Below are 7,478 nucleotides of genomic sequence, written 5' to 3' on the forward strand. Positions count from 1 at the left end.
TACCAAAATCTTACAACCATAAATGTATAACTTAATTGTACATTAGCTAGAAATGATTTGTTGAGAAAAAATAAATTAAAGGGTAAAATTTTATGTTAAGGATATATCTCAAAGTTCTAAGATATATTCTACCTTCTTATAAAACCTATTATTAGATTAAAGAGGACATTCAATGGTTAATATTATTTTGGTAAAAGATCTAGTAGAGATTCAAAAGCTTCTCCTACATAGACTTGGAATTATTGGCATGGGCATGTAGGGGTAAAGCATGAAATTGGAACATGGGTAGCACCATGGAACATGTGTAGGTGTTGCAATTAGATATGTTTCCCTTGTTTGGGGATTGAAAATACTATGAATTATTCTTGGATGTTGTAGGCATGTAGATTGTTAGGATAATGAGCTTCTAAGAATAATGAAAAATTAGGTAATATGGACAATACTATGACAATATTGTGGATATTGTAAAAAATATATATTTCTTGGAATCAAGCATGCCTTGTACTATGAAGCATTTGGGTGCTATAAGCATGTAGTTTCCAATAATTACATAGCACATAGAGCACTATGAAATTTCTAATGGGTGTTGCAAAACATATATGCTCCTTGGGTTGAGCACGAACATCACCATGAAGTATTTTTGGATGTTGAAAGTGTTGTTAATTATATTCATTAAGAAATTTCATCAATGTGAACATATTCTTTGGAGCTTTAAACATTGTATAATGTATCCTATCTCCTTGGTTGTAATTATTAGGAGAGAAAATAATATGACCACTTGTATGGGCAAGGGAGGATTTGTGTATCATAAATGAGCATAACCACAACCTAGTGTATAAGAATGACATACTTCATTATTGTATTGTCCACAATATTTTGTCAAAAGTATACTATGTCCATACTAGTAGGATGAGGAAACTTTCAAAATTATTGTAGGAATTGTAAAATTGTATGGCCTTCATTATACACAGATGCAAAAAGAAGGGCTAATTTATAATAGCTTTCACAAGAATTGTAAACCTTCATTGATAAGAAACATAATCCATGCAACAAAGAGTGGTGTTACATGGAAATCATTGTAGAAGTAGTATATGTAGAATAAGGGATTGAAGAAGAAAACACCATATAATTTTACATAATAGCAATAGAAAATTGGGTTTCAATACTTAAGTCAAAACATCAATACCTTCTACTACAAGGCACTACATGTGTTAAGCATCATTTTGGATGTAAGAGAGTTTAGTTTTATTCAATAAGTATGATGAGGCATCAACAAAATCTATATTAGGAAAATATTTGTCTTGAGCATCACTTTGTAGATATAAAGCAGTTTTGTCAAACATTACACATATAGCATTATTTAATTCAATGGATGAAGGTGTCAAACTAGATTTGGAGCAGGTGTTATGTCAATCTCACCTAAAGGAAAACTAGTTCCTCATTTCCTTTTTCTTGATTTTTATGAACATATGTGGGTGTGAGGGAGCTAAGAATCAATAGGATAAGGTTAATTCACATGCCTAATGTACATGATGTTCTCTAACATCCATGCATAATATATTTTGTAAGTTTTTATTTGTGGTACTCATGGTGTATGTAGCAATTGCGATTATGGTATAGGTGGGCTAGCATGCTACAAAATCAACATATATTTTCTCCCTCTCCATGGTCTAGATATAGGGAATGAGACACCCTAATAGATGGGAACCTCATCCATCTGTAGCCACTTGTAGTGCCACTATCGTCATCAAAATTTACCACATTAATAGAATCTAGCACTATCCTTACTCAAGAAACCAAAAGTAGAGATGTCCTTTATCATCCAAAAACCTACCATAACCTTATAGATGCATGAATCATAGAATATGTCATCTATCATAACTTGTTCCCCATATATGAGAATATATAGGATCTAATAGATGTTTACTAATTTAATGACCAACTCCCAACATCTCCCAATTAGGAGATGGAATGGCATCATACTAGAATCCCATCTCTCAATAGGTACCATCAATATAGGTCTATGAAATATCATCTCAAGGTGGTGGTAGAACCACTAAAGACTTGAAGGTAAATATCCAAACTAATCACTAACTAGGCTTCCATGAGTGATTACTTTGGATATATATCTTTAGGTAATTTTTTAAAAATAAATCACGTTGGATGAAAGTTTGACCAATGCTAATAAAAATTGGTCAAATTTTTGACCAAAGTATCGACTAGGATGTCATTATGGGTTTGGCATCCTGGTCGATGAATGGATCAACATTGGTCAAACATTTGACCAAGATTTGGTCAAACTTTTGACCAAAGCATCAACTAGGATATCGTCATGGGTTTGACATCATGGTTAATCAAGGGAGCCATTTCAACCAAGTTTGGTCAAAAATTTGAGGAATATTCTCGCAAATAAGGGAGGTCATTTTCAACTAAATTATACATTGAAATTCTAATGTTGATAAGGATTGGTCAAATTTTTGACAAGGAAAATAGTGACAAAATAATTTGTAGATCATTCAACTAACATGAATAGAAAAATTGACCAATTTTTGGTGAAAATGAGACAAATTCTACTAGTGAATCCTAACTCTTAAAAGAGAAACCCTAGCCATAATATTGTAACCCTAAATCATAGATTTAAAGTACCCATATTAATCCTAATTAATAAAGCCTAATCCTAAATTATAAACCCTAAACCTTAAATTATAGGCTAAGCCATAATATTAAGTGGTAAACCCTAATCCTATATAATATACCATAAATGCTAAATCCTAATTCTTAATGCAAAAACCTTATCCCAATGTTAAACTAGTGTTAATTATTAATAATTTCACAAACCCATACCATGACCCATCATGACACTAAATCTTATAAATTTAACTATAATCCTTAATTCAAAAGCCTAATTCTAACCATAATTGATAAACTCCAACCCTATTCCTAGATCCTAAACATTTGGTGCAATAGAACCTAGGATAAGACATTAGGAAGAAATAAGAGTCTATATGAGACCTATGAGGAATAAGGAGTCATTCATGGGGAACATCAAGGTAATGTATGATAAGTAGTTAAGTGTAATGTTGCATTTGTTGAACAACAAGACCCCTAGAATCTTAAAGACCTTGGAAAAGGATATTTTGAGCTAGAGAAATGTTTGGAGCTTGCTCGAGGAAAATTTTGCACAAATCCAAAATTAGTAAATTAGGAGGGCTAATTGAGGGCTACTAGACTTAATAGGATATTTTCAAGAGTTTGAAGGGATCATATAGAAACATAATGAATGAAGTGTGGGAAATGGATGAAAAGAATACCAAGGCACCCTAGGAAGAGCCTTCAACCCTTTCAAGAAAAAGTGAGCCATTAAATGAGGCCTAGAATGAAGTTCAAGTTAATGAGAAAGCTTGAATAGATAGGATAACCAAAGGGAAAAGTTGTTCTTAGTTGATTAAGGGTAACTTGTGTAAGTATGTAATACTAGGAGTGTTTATCCACTATCTAAATTACCCTAGAACACTCCTATCAAATTGGTATCAGAGAAAATTTAATTTTGGGAAAAGAAGTACATGTCTATAGTGAATGAGAAACCTCCATAGGATCTACCACAGTGACAAATGTAGAGTTGGCTAAGAAGGTTCAAGAGTAGCATGAGGAGAACTTGGACTTGAAGGCTAAGATAACAACCTTGGATAACACAATTGAGAGAGCAGCTCTCAAGATTAAATTAATGACCAATAAGGTCGACTAGTAGGAGGAATGTAGCAAGAAGAAGCAACAAGTGCCTGATGAAGAGGAGTGACCCACACCTAATCCTAAGATAGCAGAAGAACCATTTCTTAGAGCTATAAAAGCATTAAATTAGAAAATCTTGGAAGGAGTGCCACTTTTTAGTGGAAATTTAGATATAGAATATGTCTTGGAATGGTTGGAAGACATGGAAAACTACTTTGAGGGTGAGAATGTGATAGAAGGTTAAAAGGTGAAAGTGACAAAGACAAGAATGAGAGGAGCAACTCTCACATGGTAGAAGTGTAAGGCCCCTTCCCTAGTACCATATAATAAACCCTAAATAACATGAATATGGTTAGAACTAGGAAGCATAAGGGGGTGAGATGTCATGTCTTTGTCTCTCATGCATGACATGTGAATTATAGGCTATTAACATACACCTTATGATAGAATGTTGATAAGTAGGTTCCAGGATTTAGGTGTATCATTATTGACATCCTTCTTATTAATATAGGACATAAGATCTTATTAATACTGATATACATTGTAGTCATTAGTATCATAGGTATCATATTTGAAATTTTATCTGGTTGACAAGCTAAGACCCCATGGAATAAAGACTCGAGATGTTATAACTTAGAAAACTATGTTGATGGGTTTACCTAATGACTTATTTTGAACCTATGTAGACATGATTACAAAAACATCCTAATTTCTTGACATTATTGATTTTAGAGACATATGCCTTATCATGTAATATCTCATAATGATAACAAGATAGTGCTAGTAATCAAACTATACTTAATTAAATCAAGTATACTAGTTGTGATGATTATATTTTGGTGGTTTTGATATGAGGTATGTAATTGGAGCTAATTTCCATGTTGGCTGATTTAGCAATATAGATTCCACATTTCCTCATTTTGATAGGAAAAGTATAATGATGTGATGTGAAATGTTAAATTGATTATGATGATTTATGATTATATGTGATGTGTAGATTTTGATATTTTAACATTTTGAATGTTTTATTTGAAATGATTAAGAAAAGGAATTTAATTAAATCATGTTAATATGGAATATGTAACATTTGAATTTATATGCATTTATGATATGTGTTTTATATGACCTCCTTGGACTACTAATACTCAAATTTAGTGTGCAGGAAGTGGAACCATGAAAATTATTGTGGGTAACAAGGTCCAAACCTATGTGAACATAGTTTGGCCAAGGCAAATCTTTGGAAGATTTAAAATCCTCGTTATGATGTATTTTATTTTGTAAATGTAAGCTTTCTTGTGTGTGAAATTTTTAATATCAAAATGCATTAGAGACATGTTATGATGATGTGTAATGTGCTTTAGTGTGTCACTTGACACTTGTAGGTTTTTGTGTGTTAATAACATGTCACCTAGGGTTGGTCATGGTAGCATTTTATCTTTAAACTAATCATCTTGTTAATTACTAACTAAACCCACTTGACAAAGGGGAAGGATGGGTCACAATCAAAGGAAATTCGAAATTATACCTTACTAGGGTTTTTAAGGGTCATTAGGTGGTCCCAAAGTGCCTTTTGTGTGAAAATAAGCCACCCATATGATAGTATAACATGTTAGGGACCTAATTTTGACCATGATAGTGCCTAGATAGTCTAGAGGGCCCCTTTACCAATTCCTTCTTCCATTAATTCTAAAATGGAGTTGTCACATGAGCTATTTCCCATGTTTCCACTAAGTCAAAAATAGAAACCTTAGGGGGGAGACAAGTTTGTAAGAGGAAGTGGCTTGATTTTTTTGCTAAAATAGTTAGTGGGAAGGCCTTTTTAGAGAGTCTTGGACAAACTAGTGGGGTGTTCACCCACTCCCTAAGTTTATAGACTCTTAGGGTTTGGAAGCTTGGAGGGAGCTCTTCTACAACCTTTCATTACCATTTTGAAAAGGAATTCAAGGTTGGTGTTCTTATTGTGTAGTTAACTTCTTCCATTTTGAAGTTGAATCTTGGTATTGCATTCATGAGCATGTAGGTATGTAGAATGACATTGTAAGAAAAATGTGTGGTATCATCTTGTATCATGTTGTGTTGTTTTATGATGAGCATGAAGTTTGGATTTTCATTGTCCTTTTTTTTTTTTTTGAGTTTCCATGATTTTGTGCATGATTGTTGTTATAGGTGTGAGGGCTTCACTCACCCTTTGGGAAGGGAAGAGAAGTCTAGGACGAAGGGTTTAGTTGGGCTTGAAATATAGTTGTGAACCTTGGAGTATGGGCTCCATTATATGTCATATTCATTCATATCTTTCTTTGGGGGTGATAAGGGAAAGATGGTGTAGAAAGGAAGTTTATGGAGTATGGACTTCAAGGAAGCTATAACTGATGGTAGTATGTTTGGAGGAGGTTTGTGGAAGCTTCGAAAGGGCATGTAAATTGTTAATTTGTGAAAGCCTCAAAAGGGCTTGAAGATTGTTACTATAGATATGGTATGATATGGAAAGTCTCCTATTTGAAAGCACACCTTCACCCTATGTTCAAGGTTGTATTGGTGAACCATTGTGAAATACCCTTGGGGTGAAATTGTTCAAGTGTTGTAATGTGATATTTATGCATGTGTGGGATTGGAATGAAAGTTGGTTTGAATCTTGTTTCCCCTGCTTGGTGGGTGGTTTCATAGAAGCCTAGGATATGAGGTGAGCCTCCATGGTTCCAAGTTTTGTGTCATTTTGTAGGTCCTTTGGAAAAGTAGATCTTATGGAGAGATTAGGGTTTCACTCTTTGGCAATGTGGAAGAATCAAGGATTGTGATGTGTTCATTTTTTTTAGCGTTATTTTGTTATGAGTTAGGAGAGTCAAATCTTCCTTATTGTGTTTCTAAAATGTAAAGGGAAGGTGGAAATGTATAATATGGGCTATACTATGCATGTAAATGGTATTGTGAATGTAGTATCTTCAGTTTTGTGTGAGAAGAAAGAAATAGTTCATGTAAGGAATGTACATCTTTTGTTGGAAATTATCAAGTGAAGTAATATTTATCATTCTAGAAAATTCATGCTATAGATATGAGATTGATTCATTGTACACATGTAGATTGCTTTATTCAATCCATAGCTAAACTATGTATAAATTTCATGTTAGATTGTTAGCGTTACATATTTCATTTCCCAAGGTAGGGTGAATGAGAGTTTTGCAAAGTTCTTGTTATGTGATTTTTGAAACATGAATAAAAGGTTCTGAGATTGTATTTGTACACAAGTATGCAAGTAAAGAATTCATTTGTCTCTCTTGAATAATGGTTCCATATATGATCTTAATTATCCTTGAATTCATTGGTTCAATGAGTAGATGTTTTTCTCTCATATGTGATAATAGTCATCCTTTAGGAAATGTTTAAAATAGAACCTATATATTGAAGAGTTAATCCTTGAATTATTTTTCATCATTTAAATCCATAAGGTTATTTAGAATAGAGGTTAACATCAATTTAAAATTTTCAACAAAATACCTTATTTTAATAGTTGAAGTGAAATAAAATAACACCTTATATGACTTAGCTTAAAAATATATAAGAAAATTTAGATGTAGATGCATTTCACTTCTTTGGAATTTGTATGAGAATAAATAAAACATGTTGACACTTATTACAGACTAATATTTTATTTAGAAAACATATACCCAAAATCATTTTATAAGATACAATTAAAATAACCACTTTAGAGTAAAAGACAACAACATAATAATATACTAATCTAAGTACCTACC

Source organism: Cupressus sempervirens, chromosome 6 (assembly GCF_028749045.1).
Source record: "Cupressus sempervirens isolate cs-2001-9-10 chromosome 6, ASM2874904v1, whole genome shotgun sequence".
NCBI classification, from domain to species: domain Eukaryota; kingdom Viridiplantae; phylum Streptophyta; class Pinopsida; order Cupressales; family Cupressaceae; genus Cupressus; species Cupressus sempervirens.